The sequence below is a fragment of the Paroedura picta genome, chromosome 1 (genome assembly GCF_049243985.1).
Source record: "Paroedura picta isolate Pp20150507F chromosome 1, Ppicta_v3.0, whole genome shotgun sequence".
NCBI lineage: Eukaryota > Metazoa > Chordata > Lepidosauria > Squamata > Gekkonidae > Paroedura > Paroedura picta.
Window position 1 is genome coordinate 130,495,765 of NC_135369.1, and position 18,268 is coordinate 130,514,032.

Here is an 18,268-nt window from a genome sequence, read left to right on the forward strand (position 1 = left end):
GTATATTCTCTGGTAAAATCCTTGGCAGTTATGCCCTTGTAAGTCCTCTGCAATCAATAGTGTGATGGGCATAACTCGAATTCGTATTGCACTGTTCGTTTCTTAATTTTGTACTATTAAAATGTGCTACTTCCAACAGCGTGTTTTTAAAATGTCTGTAACAACACAGGCAATCCTGAACTGAACTTTAATTCATCAATCAGAAAGCAAACCACCAAAGAACCAAAACCTAATATCTATCACCTTGAACACAATACAGAATTGGACCCCTAAACCTACTATTTCCATCCTAGTGATATTAGGATTTGCATTTTTAAAGGGTTAACTTTTTTGTCAATTTCTGCACTGAAATCTGGTTCTTCAGCCACAGAACTGAATTGCCCTCTCACTTGCCCTGCAGCAAAGGAATCCCCAGAAAATCCAATTTCATCTTTTCAACTGGGGTCCAATTGGGGCTGTGCAGTGCAGAAATAGGGTTTTCACTGCTCACACCATTTTGAGTCATTTCGGCATGGCTTTTCCTCATCACTATCTTCCCTTCGCCCTTCCTTGCTCCATTCCAAAAACTGCCTTTTAAACAAAATGGTTGATCACATTACAATACTATTTCTAAGTTTATAAAAATAGCACTCTTGCACAGTAGCATTATAATGTTATGACCCGGTGTTTAAAAATAAATACTCATGAGAGTCTGACTATCACAGGGTATGTGGAACAAATGGCTGCTGTGACCATGCCCCCTCCCTCTCTGACACAAACAGACACTCTCCTCACCCCTCCCTTCTTGCCTCTCCCACCTACCTATACTTCCTGGTACCTCCCCCCAATCCTTTTCCACACATACCCCTTTTTTCCCCACTCCCCCCCCATTGCTTCTCCCATGTACTAGTCCTTCCTGGTCCCACACACATCCACATCCTCCCCCCGCCACATACACACCCTTCTTACCTGTTGCAGCAGGAGTTCTGTAGCCCTCCACCGGCAGTCACGGTCTCTCCCCACTACCCAGGCCTGGCCTGCCCTGCTCTGCAGAGGGTGGGACCAGCCCAGGAAGCCAAGTGCCTCAATGGCAGAGGGCAGGATAGGCGTGGAAAGCTGGGCACTGTGGCAGTGCAGCAGCCCCAGCTGGCTTTGGGGTCCCCGCCTATGCCTCCTTTGTGGCCGGCAACTCATCCACAGCCTCCTCTGCTGGCAGCCTCCCCACATTTTATGGTGTGTTTGCTGGGATGGGGTTATGGATGCCACCTGGCAGTGGAAGTCACTGGTGCCTTCCCCTTAAGGTCGGCCCACTCACACCCTGCCTGCTTTTATGGAGGCCCCTGACCTGGGAGTCCAGGCTGCAAGCTGGGCTCCCCCCAAAAGCAGCCACCTCCCTATGCCAACCCACCAGCTGCGATGAACAACGTAAGCAAACATTAACAGAATAAACCTCAAAACTCAGGGTGGGTGGGAGCGAAACTGGCTGGCAGCAACAGCAGGTGAACGAGGCTGGGCCTGCACATAAGGCACCTTTTAAGGGCCCGGTCTCTCTGCCCCCTAGTGGCATGATTCCACAGTGGGTGTGCTTACCTAGGTGTGTCATCATCCTGTGCCCTCTTGCTGCCTGTGCCACCACCCTTCAACATGTGGCTCTGGTATGTTGGAGCCTTTATTTCTTTTTCTCTGTCAGTATTCAGCTGTTCTTCTCCACAGCTTAAATCAGACAGATTCACCCTCAACTGAACTAATAGCTCTTTTCAACTGTTTCTCTCAGCAAATTTCTGTCAGCTTTCATTGGTCACTCTTAAGAAGAAGGGGAATCTCACCTGTCTGTCACAGCTGCCATAACTAACATAGTTCATATTCTGGGCTAAGCTATACATTCTTCCACTTAGATCCAGAAGTGATTTATCCTAGTAGCACATGCTGTATTGCAGGGGTCCTACAATGCTGTACAGTTAGGGGGCCTGCATACTGTGATTATTAGGGGATTATGGGTAGAGTAACTCATTAAATTTGCAGATGACACCAAATTGGGAGGAGTAGCGAACTGGGTCACAAAAATTAGAAGCATACATACTGGATGGGAGATACACTTCTGGATAGCAGTGTGTGTGAACAAGATCTTGGGACTCCAGTGTGGTGTAGTAGTTAAAGAGCAGCAGTTTCTGATCTGGCAAGCTGGATTTGATTTCCCCACTCCTCCATGTGCAACCAGCTGGGTGATATTGGGCTTGTCACAGCCTGATAGTGCTGTTCTGACCGAGCTCTCTCAGCCTCATCTACCTCATAGGGTGTCTGTTGTGGGGAGAGGAAGGGAAAGTGATTGCAAGCTGATTTGGGTCTCCTTCAGCCAGTAAAAAGCAGAGTATAAAAACCAACTCTTTTTCTTCAACTTATAGACTGTAAGCTAAATATGAGCTGATGGTGTGATGCAGTGGTAAAGAAGGGGAATGCAGTCTTGGGCTGTATCAACAGAGGCCTCACAACAAAAGTACAAGATTTCATATTCTTACTCTGTTTACCACATTGGTCAGATACTACCTGGAGTACTGAGTGGAATGGAGGCCTCACTTCAGGAAGGATGTGAACAAAATTCAGAGAAGAGTGATGAGAATAATCTGGGGCCTAGGGACCAAGCCTTATGAGGAAAGACTGAGGGACATGGGAATGTTCAGCCTGGAGAAGAGGAGGTTGAGAGGGGACATGATTGTTATCTGTAAGTATTTGAAAGGTTGTCATTTGGAGGAGAGCAGGGGACAGTTCCTGTTGGAAGCAGAGGGTAGGACCTGCAGTAATAGCTTTAAACTACATGTAGAACAGTACCAGCTACATATTAGGGGGAGGGGAATCACATAGAGCAGTTAAGCAGTGGGATTGGCCACCTAAGGTGGTAGTGAGTTCCACCTCACTGGCAGTCTTTAAGCAACACTTACAATAGATGCTTTATGCTGATCCTGCATTATGTCTTGTATAGCCCCTTCCAACTCTGTGATTCTATGATTATTCAATTTGTGGACTACAAGAAAGAAAAGGGTTTATTGAGCATGTGTGCAGACCACGAGCTGCATAAGTATGAAGGTCCCCTTAGATCAGCGGTTCTCAACCGCCTTACGGACGCAACCCCAACTGTGGCGGTATGCACAGGCGCACGGGGGCAGGTGCACAGGCACAGAACAATTGAGGCAGCGTTGAGGTGGCCAGTGCCATTGCTCCACTGCTGCCGGCCGCTGCTGGCTGCCGCTACCCCCACCCCTCCCCGTTGCCACCTGCCACCGCCCGCTGCTGCTGCTGCCTGTTACAGCAGCAACCAACATCCTGGCAACCCTGAAGGGGCGAAGAGGTCCTGACCCCAAGGTTGAGAACCACTGCCTTAGATACATGGGCATTGCACTTGAGCATCCCACCATGGTTCAACAAACCAGGTTGCTTCCAAAGTTCCAAATATTCCTGGGAGAGGGACCCCTCAATTAATTGTGCAGCGCAATTAACACTGCAAGTTGTGCTCTGCTAAGGCCCTGTAAATGTTTAAACTGGTATGATGCTATGGTCCCTGCAAATTCTTAAATCGAGCATGCTTAGACCCAAGTAGGGCCCTTATTTAACTAGACTGCACAAAAACAGAATGATTGATACTGAACTAATTAAAGAAAGAACAACACCGTTCAAAATTATTATTGTTGTTGTTAAATTTCGATACCACCTGTCCCCATATGGGCTAAGGGTAGTTCACAATTCTGCAAAGATCTCTATTTCTGAGAGATGGTCACCGGGCAACTCTTAACTGCTAGAATTTGACATGGACCAACATTCTAGCATCTTACAATTCAAAACTCTATTATAAGGAACACCCAGCCTACTCCACGCTCTATGACAAATGACTAACACTATGAAAAAACATTTAATTATCCAAACCCACAAATTATCTCCCTTCACAGGTAAACTTCCTTCCTACTTCATAGCCTGCCTGTTGCAAAGCCCAGCATAGGAAAACCTTCTCCTAGACTGATTATGCACAGCAGTGGCCACACCAGGCCACTGCCAATTCCTAGCAGTGGGGCAGCATGCCCCGCTACATCCCATATACACATGGGGGAAGAAATCCCCCAGCACACACAGTCTGCCCCAGAGTTGTGCATGTGCACGCCCAACTCCAGGACAAGAAAATTCTGCCATGCCTCATGGTGGCAGCAGGGGGGGCAGGGATCCCACAGCAGGATGGTGGGATAGCAGCATGCCACTATCCCACAATTGTGGGGTGTAGAAACACTCTGTTTGGCTCTGCAGCACCATGAAGCCAAGCGGGGCATTTTGTGTCCCTGCAGGGACAATGTAGGTGCGGGGGAAGGAGCTGCCCTCAAAAGCCTGATTGTTTCCTTATGCACAAGCCTGCCCTGTCCAAGCCTCAGCTGACTGCCGTGTCAAGACAGAAAATGCAGAAGGATCTGCATTCCTTTGCCATGGGCCATCCAAGGCCCTGATTCAGGCCAGGGCCGGGATGGCAGCAACATCATGCATATGTGGTGATTAGCCCCACTGCCCTCTTGCCACCAGCCTGGGCTTTCTGCCCTGTGCATAATCAGTCCTAGTGAAGCTTTGTCTTCAGCAGACTGCAACCTAGCTCAAAGGAAGAGGGGCAGTACAAAATGGAAGAGGAAAGTATAAGCTTCTGAACAGACAAGACAGGGAGCGTGGTACAGACATCACACAAAGAAGATATTGGCAATTAATAGTTGAGTGAAGATGCCCAGCACCAACTCTATGCAAGGTCTCATCTAATCTCTCTCCACACACACACACACACACCCCTTCATGAGGATTAACTCATCACCCCCACACTCCTGGGATGTCCTATGTTTTTTTTCCTCTCACACTATACCCAATCCTCATCCCCTCTTAGGCAAGAGACTGAAAAAATTGCTCCCTCCATCCCTTTACAAGTTTATATGAAACCAGACCGTCTTCAAGAAAGCTGAACAAGGAAAACCTCTCCAAACATTGATCACCAAAGAAACAGACTGCTCTCTATCTTCTCAGACAGAGAATCCAGGCCAGTTTCAGCAATATTCATGCAAGTGCTTTGCAAGACAAAAAAGGCAGGTAAATGAGAGGCTACAAGCTTTAAATACCCAATCCCTATTCACTGAGTTAGCATCATGCTGACCTATGCATCCAGGAGACTAGTGCCTTCCCTAGCACCACATAGCTCCTAATCAATGGAAGAACTGATCATTATGCCTTATAGAGAAAAAGGGTTTTCTGCAGATATCATCTCCTGTCACCTGAAACCCAAGAAGAGACATTCATCCCACTCTGAGTTAACAGAGCCCTGGAACCCATGGGATACAGCCCGCTGGTCTGATTCAATTTCAGAATTCCTCTATGATAACAGGCTATTTGTAAGATAGGTATTATAAGATACCTCAGGATAGGTAGTATTCATCAATGTTCTTTCTTATAACACGATTCTTATCTTAATATTCTGAAATGCCTTTTTAGCCAATGTGTTGCTTCACGAGGAAGCAAGAGGTTCACTGAGCTGATTTAGTGCCCAAACATAATGGGGGGAAAAACATTCCAGGTAGCAACAGCATTAGTTGGCTGCACACTATTTAGATTATGCAATCTCCTCTCTACCCTGAGCTGCCAGGGCTTTTTCTGCCCTCCTTTGTTCAGAAGTACTCCTGTCCCAAGGGTTGTCTGCAACTTTATTTTCTCTCTTCAGCATGTATTTATGAGAAACCTTCCTGTGTCTTACCTTATGCAGAGGTCATACGCAGAGTGAATGATTTCAGCATATTATGTGCTTTAGCATAACCTTCAACTTATAACAGGCATAACTGCTTAGCCCCAAGTTCCTTCCAGGGTTTGTGCTACAAAAAAAAAAAAAAAAGATTGTAGTAAACTCAGGTTGTTGAATATGGAGTGGGAAAAAGGGCTTCGGTGTCAGAGAAATGCTAATATGTGGCCAAATGGTCAGAAAGTGAATTACATTATACCAACAACAGAGAACGTCTTCAGTCCTGCAAACGGAAAGGAGAAAGAGGCTGGACTCTCCGTGGTGGATTTAGAAAATGAATACAGTAGGAAATATTTTTATGCTATTGTCCTGAGGCTGACAGCTGGGGAACTCAATGAATCTGAAAATATGTATCCTCTAGCCCAACTGCTAGAAGGGAAGCCTAAAGTGAACTGACAATATTTCTCCATCTGTTGAATCTGATTCACAGTTGGCCAAAATAGGTTGACTGATTCCCTGTTTGTATCATAGGAATGATTAACACAACCAGTGTACCACTCAGAAAATTCAGGCTGCACAAGGCCTTTCTGAGATATTTCTAAATTATTTCTCAGTAGAAATTCTCCTCATGTCATTCATGCATACAGAACCATTTTGCTTGTTTGCTATTAATTTAATACATATAAAACATATAGCAAAATGTGCATATACACAAAAGATAAGGTCAAAGATATGTGTAGTGGATCACTGGAAGGATATGGAACAGAACAAAACTATATCACTGATGTACATGTTATACAGGGAGAAACCATAAGGAAACACAAGAGTGATTGGACCTAAGGATATCTGAAATTTAAAATACACTATTTTTCTCACTCAAACCTGTGGAACAATTAAGTATTGGTTTATTAAGACAGTGGTACAACCCATAAGTGACAATGGGGAGCTCTAGGAATCATCAGAAATCCTAGGGTTTTGCCATGGATTCCTAGAGTTATCCATGGTGATACCAATAACATTTCATATACCCCATGTTCCCACCCCATCCCCAACTCTTCTATTGATTGCCAGGCTCCTAGTGGGTGTTGGTGCTATTCTGTTTATTCAGTCTATGGAACAATTTAATATTGTTTTAATCAGTCCATATTTGCAAAGTATTACCTTAGTGCATAAAAACACAATCTGATATATTATGTAGTCTGCTTTCCCATTTTATTTTGCAGATAATATAGGATCCCTCTGCTTGATGGGCACCAGCTGCTATGGCCAGTAACATCTGCTAGTCTCGCCAGGGTGCTTTCTTACCAGACTTTAATGGCACCAACACTAAAGGTATGCTTCACACAGTTCAGGGTTTTGCCTGGATATCTTTAGGAATTTTCAGCTGTGGAAGATGGGTTCCTCACTCTGCAGCACTCTCTCCCTGAATCCTGAAGAGTTGTTTAAAAAATAGATTTCTCAGAGGCATGCAGATGATGTTAAATATTTCTACACTTCACAGTGAATTGCTCGTTCACCTGAGTGTTTAACTATGTCAATGCGCTCAACATTATCATATTTAATTGAATAGTTCAACAAGATAATATGCTAGTGCACACATCATCACGAGGAATCTTTCAATGCATTATTGGTTCGAAATAGATAAGGCAACCCTCAAACAAAACACAAGGGATTTAGCATGTAGAAATTATATACGTGAGCAAAAATGAAATGCATAAAAGGTTTACTAAAGGCTGCTTACATATTAGGCATTTCACATCTCATCTCACTTTATGAAAAAGGGAGGGGGAAAGACAAAACATCTGACACCCAACTATGAGAAATTAATTATCACTATGTGTAGGGTGATTTCCAATTTAGTGGTGTATCTCATTTTAAAAATATGATATGATGATACCACCAACAAACTCTGATAGTGTCACTTTCCATGAGTATTAATACGTTTTTGGAATAAACACATGTATTGGTTGCACTTCCCTACCCAGACTGTTTCTACATGCTTTGCTATAGCTTTGAATCCTTAAGTGTCTCGTATGGTTTGCAGGACTGAAACAAATTATTTCACATAATATGAAGGCATTCCAGTTCTAGCACATCTTAGAGAACAAGGGCTGCTGAGCCAGCATTGGTCCCTGGACAAAGATTCCCCTCCCCCCCCCATATAATTTCATATTTGCACATGCATACATATGTGTAACAATAAGGACACATCTACTGAAATGGGCTGCAGTTCCCAAAAACCTCATATCACAATAAATCTTTAGTAAGTAAATCAGTAAAGATCTATATAAGTTCCCCCCCTGGGCCTTTACTTAGCACAAGAGCGGGGGCGAATTGATTATGCAGTGCTGTTGGAAGAGAAGCACTGGGGTCACGGGGATTGGTTTTTCTTAAAAGATTGTAATTGGGTGTATTGTCGAGGGCTTTAATGGCCGGAATCAAATGTTTTTTTGGGCTGTTTTGGGTCATGGCCACTAATTCCCCCTAAAAACACAGACACAGAGACACCATTTGTGATATAACATGAAACTTAATGTCAACAGCAGCAAAGCAGCATTTACAACGGAATATTAGTTATCATACCAATACAGCAACAATACCCACTGCTTGTAAAGTGCTTAAAATATAATTAAATCCAATTAAGGGGAAAGGAGAAGGATTTCTAACTTTGGTTCGACGTGTGTAACCACTAAGACAGATGGACATTCTATTGGGGAAGGGGAACATCCTTATTTGGGTAGATAATGGGGAAATATTTTCTCCCCCCAAACACTTCTGTTCATAACATTAACAAGAAATTGGTTTCTATACTACTATTAAGTACATTCTGCATTGCCAACCAAGTATGATAAGGAGATGAGACCAAGACTGACAAGTAAAGAGAATTAGAAGAATGGAGGGAGAAATAAAGGCATATCATGAAAATAAGAGAGCAAAATGGGGGGAAAGTATGGAAATGAGGAATTAAGACAAAGTAAAGGTTGTTTTATTTTCTACTAAGGGCAAAGACCGTTGCACCCAGGAATACATGGGCCGCTAGCACATACACCTGCACTGTGACATTCCTAGGTTCTGGCCCCCTCCCCCTGCTCCCCATTCAGTCTTGAGATGCAGTGTGGTGAAGTGGTTAAAGAGAAGCAGATTCTAATCTCAAGAGCTGGATTTGATTCCTGACTCCTCCTCCATATGCAGCCAGTTAGGTTGCCAAATTCCAGGTAGGGGTCTGGAAACATTTACAAAGATGTAAGACAGAAAGAAGAGACGAAGAAAGCGGGGGAAGGGAAGGGAGGATGGAAAGAAGGCATCAGCTCTCTTGAAAAAACAAATGTTTTAGAGAGGCACTGGCTCTCTTACCCCCACCCCACTACAACCCCCCCTGCTTCCCCCCTGCCCCCCCCTCAGAACTCCACCAGTATACTCTGGACCTGTTTGCATTGTTGCATCATCATATTGTTTATATTGTTTATACTGTTATATTGTTTTATGGTTACAACTATTAGTTATTATTATTGTAAGGTTATTCACATGTTATAGACTGTTTCATGTATTATTCTTTTTTCTTATGTAAACTGCCCTGAGCCTCCGAGGAGGGCGGTATATAAATAAAATAAATAAAATAAATAAAATAAATAAAATAAATAAAATAAATAAAATAAATAAAATAAATAAAATAAATAAAATAAATAAAATAAATAAAATAAATAAAATAAATAAAATAAATAAAATAAATAAAATAAATAAAATAAATAAAATAAATAAAATAAATAAATATATAGTCCCCACCTTCCCATCCTACCCCACATCTTCCAAAGTACAGTCCATGGAGGGGTGGGCTGCCACCTTCCCACCCCCCACATCTTCCAAAGGTCGGGCCAGAAAGGTGGCGGGGGGGGGATGCCACCTTTCTCCCCTCCCACATTTCCCAAAAGCTGGGCCAGGCAGGGAAAGCCACAGCGGGGCTGCTTCCTAACTGCCCCTTCCTCCACATCTCTCAAAGGCCAGCCTGGGTAGGCAAAGCCATTTGGGGCTGCCTCTTTACCACTTACCCCCTCTTCTCCCAAAGGATGGGCTGCATACTTCCCACCCACCCCACATTTCCCAAAGGCTGTGACAGGCAGGAAAGGCTGCAGTAGGATGTCTCCTTCCCACCCCTCCCCACATCTCACAAAGGCAGGCCAGGCTGGCTAGGGAAGGCTGTGGGTGGGGCTGCCTACATCTCCCAAAGGTTGGGCCAAGTTGGGAAGGGAAGGCCATGGTGGGTGGGCTACTTCCTTCTGACCCACCCCCACATCTTCCAAATGACAGTCTGGACAGGTAAGGCTGTGTAGGAACTGCCTCCTTCCCTGCCCCCAACTTATCCCAAGGGCCAGGCTGGGTAGGGAAGGCTGCTGGATCCCACCAGCATCTCTAAGGAGAGGAAGAGTAGAGGAAAGCAAAGAGCAATCCAATGGCCAGCTGCAGGACCATTAGGAGGTGAAGTGAGCCCAGGTCCTGTTAGGGAGGACTCCTCAGAGTAAAAACCTTGCCAGGAGCTTCCAGCTTCACTCAAGCCCAATCACATGATCACCAGGCAGAGACATCTGACCAGCAGAAGACAATGAAACCGCAGACAAACCAGGGCTTAGATTCCAAAGTTGTTACAGGAACTCCTCAGTCCTCTGCTCAATCTCGAGCTGCAGCTCCCTGCTTGTCAGCCTACCTGTTTGGTGTAGTGGTTAGGAGTGCAGACTTCTAATCTGGCATGCCAGGTTCGATTCTGCGCTCCACCACATGCAACCAGCTGGGCGACCTTGGGCTTGCCACAGCACTGATAAAACTGTTATGACCGAGCAGTGATATCAGGGCTCTCTCAGCCTCACCCACCCTACAGAGTGTCTGTTGTGGGGAGAGGAATGGAAAGGCGACTGTAAGCCGCTTTGAGCCTCCTTCGGGTAGGGAAAAGTGGCATATAAGAACCAACTCTTCTTCTTCTTCTTCCTCTACCTGGCTCACCTGAGACCTTCTTTCACCATTCTTCTGTCAAGCTGGACTGAGATTGGGCTTCTTGGTTAAGCTGAAAAACGGAACTGGAAGAAAGCTTGAGATAGGAAAGTAGGAAAATCAATTCCCACCATCAGTCTGTCTCCACTGAAAAAAATATTTCCCACCACCAGTCTCCACCAAAAAATGTCACTTTGCACATTTAGAAGTCAGCATAGGGATTCTACATTTACCACTTAGTATGTATTTCTGGCCTGAAAGTCAAGACGTCAAATGCAGCACATGATATTAGAAACTGTGCGAATGTTCAACCTCAAAATATCATTACATTTGTAACTTTGAAGGAAAGAAATGCATTTTTCAATTTCACTTTTAATTGGCAAGTTTATTTTTAATATGCCAGACTTTGTATGCATTTGCTTTAAATCATACAAGTTCCTCCTTCTGCATGTATACAGAGCAGTTGAAGATTTACATATGCAGAGATGTAATCAGTATAGATACTGGGAGAAACAGTATATACTCAAAGCAGAGCCAAATGTGCAATAAATAAGTTTCAATGATGTCCTACAAAAGAATGATGTGTCATGAGTTGCTTGAAGCAAAATCTTATTGGGTTAATGTTTTGAAGCAAAAAGGTGACATTCTCAGGAGGGGGGAAAGCTTTGCCACATGAAACTGTGGCCCTTCCCTTTTCTTGATGAATTTTATGCTGAGTGAGAGATGGATTAGGTTGGAGATTACATTGTAGATTGCCTCTTTTGAATGTGACTTATTCTTGTAGTAGTGGCTCCTGAAAAATGCGTGTAATGGGGAAGATCCCTTTTCACTGTCTCCCCACTACCACCAATACTTCTTCATTCACACACGAACATACATGCAGGTGCATGTTAGCAAGCTAGAAGAAGCACTGCAAGTGAACATACAGGGAGCTGTAGTGTGTATCCTGGATTTGGTACTCAAGTCTAATGTGTACATTTATTTATTGTATTCATAGATGGTCTTTCTTACTGAGATTCAAGACAGATTTAACGGTGTAGGTCAAGGCAATCCATAAAATGAGGTATTTTATAAGCAAAGTAGTAGGACTAGGATTACAGTGCCTTAAATTGGTGCATCCTATATCCAACCATTCACAGAACAATAAAATATAATTTAAGACTGAATTTGATATTTTCTTATATCAAATAGAGATTCCTTCTACCTCATTATAGCTGTAGATTGTCATGAAATATAACCTTTCTGTCAACTTCAGGAAGAAATCATAATACTAAACCATATTTCAATTGAAATGCTTACCAATATACATACTATAAAGACCAATATACTATAGATACTAAAAATGTCTTTTCCTTTTCAATATTAGCCCATGGGTCTTGCAATTGTTTTTCCTCTTTCCCTTTACTTCTTTTTTAGGCCTGCTGTTAGCTGAATGACCTCTGCCTTTCTGTCAAAGATTTTACATTTTAACCTCTTTTATCCTCAAATATATATATTGTTTTTAGGTGTATGACATACATAAGTAATTCTTTTTTTTAAAAAAGTGAGTGAATTGCTAACATCCATTTTAAAAACTCATCAAAAATATTTCTGATATCAACCCTCAACAACAGCTGCTGTGTAAATTTAGCAGTCATACAATTAAAGGTCAGTATTTCTCAGGTAAGATACTAGTTAAAAACAGGAAGCAGTAAGGAGGAAAGGAATAGTTTTCACAATGGAAAAAAGCAATGTAGTGTTTGAAGGATCTGTATTTCAGAAGGAATGCTACTGGAATTTTAAAAAATGGTTAATTGGAGCTAGCAACTCACGAGTTAAGTAGCCCAGATGGCACTAAACTACTGAAATGGTGAAAACTGAAACCAGTGTGGAGTCTGCACAGAGCTTTTATTCCAATCCCAGGTTGATTCAGTCTCTGCATTCTCCACTGAATGCGATTTCCATTTTGATTTTGTCCGATTTAAATTTTCCCTCTGCAACAAACATGATTGATTCAGAGTGAACTTACCTTTATCCTGCAATATTTAGGGGTGGAAATAACGCTCAATATTTTCAGAATTGAATTGAGAAAGCATGAGAAACCATGTGGATCTCCAGCTGCTTTGCATTTCTTGCCCAAGCTCTGTGGTAGAGAAGCCCTGATTGGCCAGGGCTACAAGCTTTTTTTAAAGGGGAAGCCCTAAATTTCTCGCAACTTAAGCTCTAGAAGCTCGAACCTCTGTGGGTAGAGATTTGCCTCGTTTTTTTTTCCTTCCTCCTCTGCTCCCCCCCCCCAGCTTTAAGAAAAGAAAGAAAGAGGCTCTTGCTGCGCTTGGCTCCTCCCCCTCTCCTTCTGAACCTCCCTAAGGATGTGCAGAACACTTTTCTGTTTCAATTGGGGGGGGGGGAGAGAAGAAAGACTGAGTTCAAATCAATCTGGATTCAGCAGGATCCACAACAGAATAAACAAAGTAAGTGCAGAATCAGCCCAGCTTTAAAGGCTAAAAGAAGTACTGCTCAAGTAATCACACATGCAGTTCCTCTCCTGGATTTCCCTGTGACCGGCACCAGTACACAAGTGCGCATGTGCGAGCTCTGCATAGACAAGGGGCGGGCCAGAGCGCTGCTGCTTCCTGCCAAGCAGAACAGGCCGGTCATGCCGAAAAGGCTGGCACCCCTGTCTCGCTGCTGATGCTCGCAGCAGCTACGCTGATGATCAGCCGCGGTCGCGCTGGATACCATGCAATATTGGATGGTATATAGAATGAGGTGGGCGGGCATCGGGAGGCCACTATGGGCAGCTATGTCTATCCCAACTGAAGTGCACCCGGCATATAGGATGACACCCCCCCACACACACACACTTGGAGGCATGTTTTTCAGGGGGGGGGAGATATTCTTATACGCCAGCAAATACAGTATTTCTGCTAGTTTTGTTCTATGCCTTTTCAGATGCATTCATCTATCATGCTTGAGCCATTCTGAAAGGGGGGGATAGAAGATGAATTAATAATAATAATAATAATAATAATAATAATAATAATAATAATAATAATAATAATCTAATTCAGGATTTGGTTTACAATTTGCTTTTGTAGTGTATTGTACAGTAGTGCCTTCCAATAAACCATTTAATTCATACCAGTATCATATTTCAGTCTGTGTCTTCCTGTGCCTGAAGTAGTGAAAAATGACTCATACCCTGCCACAAATGTTCTTAGTCTTTAAGGTGCTACTGGCTCTTGCTCTTTTCTACTCTCACAGACAGACTAACAAACTGCTCATCTTGATGGGTCTTCTTAGGGATAGTCATATACTAACCAAAATGATAAGAATCCATAGGAATAGAGGACTCCTACTTAAGTGGGTCAAATTCACAAGGGTCAAATTAACAATGTGTAAATTGATTTCAAACAGATGAACTAATACATATCTTCACACAATGGAATTGATTGTAACAAGATATTATGATGGTCACTGGCTTAGCTGGCTTTATACAAATGCATGAGGGACAGGAAAAAACCTGTTACCATGGTAGGAGCTTTCCATAGGGAGGATCTATTTATTGAATGAATATTGACAAAGGTGTTGGATATTAAATACAAGTTGGGACAAGGGAGGGATTATTATGTAAAAGAAGAAAAGAGTCGTATATTGAAAGCAGAACCACCATAAATTAATCAAAGTTAACAACATTCACTTATTAGGCATCAACAAATGCTGGCACGTGTTTTTGATGCATTGATTGCCAGACAGTTAACAACAAATACACTTTGACATAGCATTCATGAAACACACTTTTTGAAACACCTGTGAGAGTTAGTTCTTTTGCTGAGGCTAAATTTAAGAAAGGATGCCAAAGCTGCATCATCAAAACAAACAGTGGGACTAAGTAAGATGCTTCTAATTTGAGTTTATTTGTGTATATCTATCCAGAATGCTATCAGATCACACTTTTCCCTAGATTGGCACATTCAAAGCTGTGGGCATATCTGTTGATACACTAATAGCTTTTCTGCATGCTTAGTAGAAAGTACTGTGCCAGGCATCACCCACTGGGAACACTTAGACTTTTATAATGCTGAGTAAAAATACCCAGTGATATTCTCTAATCTGTTTCCTGAGAGTGAAAGAGAGTGGCTTGTTTAATAGCAGTTGGGTGGGTTTTATTTACTGTTTTCTTACCCCCTGAAAAGCAATCTTCGAAAACTAAAGTTTAGAGGAAGACACTTAATCTGGATCCTGATTAACAGCTGCTGATTTCACAGCCAAAAAAAACCCAAACCCTGCTGTTTTCAAAAATATATTTGATGGAATAGCTCATTGATAAATAACAGTGCAAGATTCTGCTGCATAAATATTTTGTGAGACTCCTAGATAAGAAATCCACACTCCTAAAATAGCAGAACCATGCATTCATATTAATTTATATGCAAACACTTTGACTCAATATACTATGGAACAGCGTAAATGTAAGGGTGCATACACAGATGGACATCCATGGTTTGGCACAGTCTATTTACTTCCAGAGCATTAAATCACAACTTCCTGTCTTCTGATTTAAGCTGTATCTTGGGAAAAGAAGAACCAGCATTGAGAAAGTTTGCTCATGTTTATAGGAAAGGTAGGTCATATAAAGAGTGTCTGTCATGGGAATATGAGCTACATGACAAGAACTCAAGACTCAGACATTCAGCAAATATGGAATGTCTACAGAAAATTCAAACATTCTTTTCTGCCCGTATTGTAATATTCTACTCAAGAGCTGATTGGCTCCCAGTCTTGATTTCTGTTTGGCTAGGAGCCATATATTCTTCATTTTGTCAAAAACATGCAGACAGTTAAATCAGAATTTTATTTATTTCATTTTATTTATTCAATTTATTTGTATCCCACTTTTCTCCCTAAGGGGGATCCAAAGTGTCTTGCATCATTAGCCTATCTTGTCTGCCTCAGCCTTTTTTCTCAACTTAATGACTCTATTCCTTCCTTGCCTGCTTGCTTTCCTTAGAATCCCCCATATCAACTTCCTGCTTGGCCTTCTCCAGGAATCTGGAAATCAATAAACCGTGCCATGCAGAAGATTTTACAGCATTCTCATTGAACTACAGACAATGCAACACCTGTGACTGTAATTCAAATCTTGCCTAAGCCCTACTCGACCATATCTGTCTGCTGATTCCTTGTATTTCTACTAGGACATTTAAGTTGAAGCAGAAGCAAAGGTCAATGAGAGCCAGCATTATAGTTGTATTCATAGGCTTTCATAGGGGTTTTACACTTGCTTATTCTGCTGCCAAGCATGGGTGGTATCAGCATTGCCAAAACAAAAAAAGGAACACAACCCAACCTTAACAGGTAGGAACTCAGAAGTTGAGCTGTACAATATAATAATACTGACTTCACACTGCTTCCAATTTTTTATTTGGGCAAATGAGAACAAGATGCAATTTAATAAAGATAAGTGTAAAGTTCTGCATCTGGCTCACAAAAATGAAAAGCATGCCTACTGGATGGGGGATATGCTTCTAGGTAACACTGTGTGTGAATGAGACCTTGGGGTACTTGTGGATTGTAAACTAAACATGAGCAGGCAGTGTGATGTAGCGGTAAAAAAGGCAAATGCCATTTTGGGCTGTATCAACAGGGGCATCACATCAAAATCACAAGATGTCATAGTCCCATTGTATACGGCACTGGTCAGATCACACCTGGAGTACTGTGTGCAGTTCTGGAGGCCTCATTTCAAGAAGGACGTAGATAAAACTGAAAGGGTACAGAGGAGAGCGACGAGGATGATCTGGGGCCAAGGGACCAAGCCCTATGAAGATAGGTTGAGGGACTTGGGAATGTTCAGCCTGGAGAAAAGGTTGAGAGGGGACATGATAGCCCTCTTTAAGTATTTGAAAGGTTGTCATTTGGAGGAGGGCAGGATGTTGTTCCCGTTGGCTACAGAGGAAAGGATGTGCAGTAATGGGTTTAAAGTACAAGTACGATATAGGCTAGATATCAGAAAAAAGATTTTCACAGTCAGAATAGTTCAGCAGTGGAATAGGCTGCCTAAGAAGGTGGCGAGCTCCCCCTCACTGGCAGTCTTCAAGCAAAAGTTGGATACACACTTTTCTTGGATGCTTTGGGCTGATCCTGCGTTGAGCAGGGGGTTGGACTAGATGGCCTGTATGGCCCCTTCCAACTCTATGATTCTATTTAAAAAAACTAACAATCCCTGACACATACTATAAACATATTTCATAGGAACCATATTGCTCCAGTCTTGTTCCATCTACAATGGCTCCCAGTTTGTTTTCAGGCCAAATTTAGGTAACTGATATTGACCTTTAAATATCTCTATGCCACTGGGAATTACTGACTCCCTTAGGAATGTGCTTGACCACATAGGTCATCTTCAGAGGTACTCCTTGACATGGCCTCATCATGTGAGCCTAGATGAGAGGCAATCGAAGAACGCACCTTCTTGGTTGTGAATTGAAATTTATGGAACTCTAAACTCAGGGAGATGCATCTGTCTATCATTGTCTACTGCCAGTGGGTGAAAACTATTTTATTTGGTTTGGCGTCCCCTCAACTGACATGCTGTCTGAAGCTCTGACCATGAGGCTGGGAGTTCGATCCCAGCAGCCAGCTCAAGGTTGACTCAGCCTTCCATCCTTCCAAACTCGATAAAATGAGTACCCAGTTTGCTGGGGGGTAAAATGGTAATGACTGGGGAAGGCACAGGCAAGGCCACCCTGTATTGAGTCTGCCATGAAAACGCTAGAGGGCGTCACCCCAAGGGTCAGACATGACTCGGCGCTTGCACAGGGGATACCTTTACCTTTACCCCTCAGTAACTGCTATTATCCCTCATCCCTTTGTGAGCTATGTGTGAAATGTTATATATATATATATATATATATATATATATATATATATATATATATATATATATATATATATATATATATATATATATCCTGCCATAGGTCAAAAGGAGATTTTAAATAAATAAAACTTATTTTATGAAGACAGATGAGGCAAGATGTTCTTTGTACTTTATTGCATTCTTCAGATCTCCCCAATTCCTGTTTTTGTTCTTTCCCATTAGAATTTATTCAGAGAAGTTGTATTAACTTTGTGCAAATATTTAAAAATTACTTTCACAGTTCTGGCTCTCTATGACCCTGTTTTATGTTTCTTATTTAAGAATTCCACAAGTCCATATTTTCAGATACATTTTTGTCTGTGCAGATGCTATAGTTAAAATGCAAATGTCACATATTTAGCATGCAAATCAAGTGACATAAATATAACGCTTGAAATCTGCATTACATCTCAAAAAGTAATTGCAATCTTTGGTAAGAATATGAGAAGTCAGGATTATAGGAAGACAACACATTTTTAATTACTGTGTGAACTGTGATCTGAGTCTAAACTTCTATACTTGGGAATAATCAGTTTTAAGTGTTTGGTTTGTAACTTCAAGCACTTTCCCCTGTAGTCTCTGTTTTTGCTTGATATGCATTACATTGTCAGGGTAGTCGGAGAAGTCTGACTTTCTGGGCCACATATCCATCTTTCTTCCATTACCAT

At 42.3% G+C, this 18,268-nt stretch overlaps 1 long non-coding RNA gene across 2 annotated transcripts in view; it reads right to left on the reverse strand.

Annotated features, from left to right (window-relative positions):
- Positions 1-18,268, reverse strand: part of LOC143842842 (uncharacterized) — a 405,333-nt gene that overhangs the window by 72,689 nt on the left and 314,376 nt on the right. The window contains exon 5 of one of the 2 annotated variants that reach the window (XR_013233380.1): positions 5,775-5,852. The exons of the other annotated variant lie outside the window; for it this stretch is intronic. This is a non-coding gene — a long non-coding RNA (uncharacterized LOC143842842). Of the gene's footprint in view, positions 1-5,774; positions 5,853-18,268 lie in introns of those variants that run through there. 2 annotated transcript variants of the gene reach the window in all.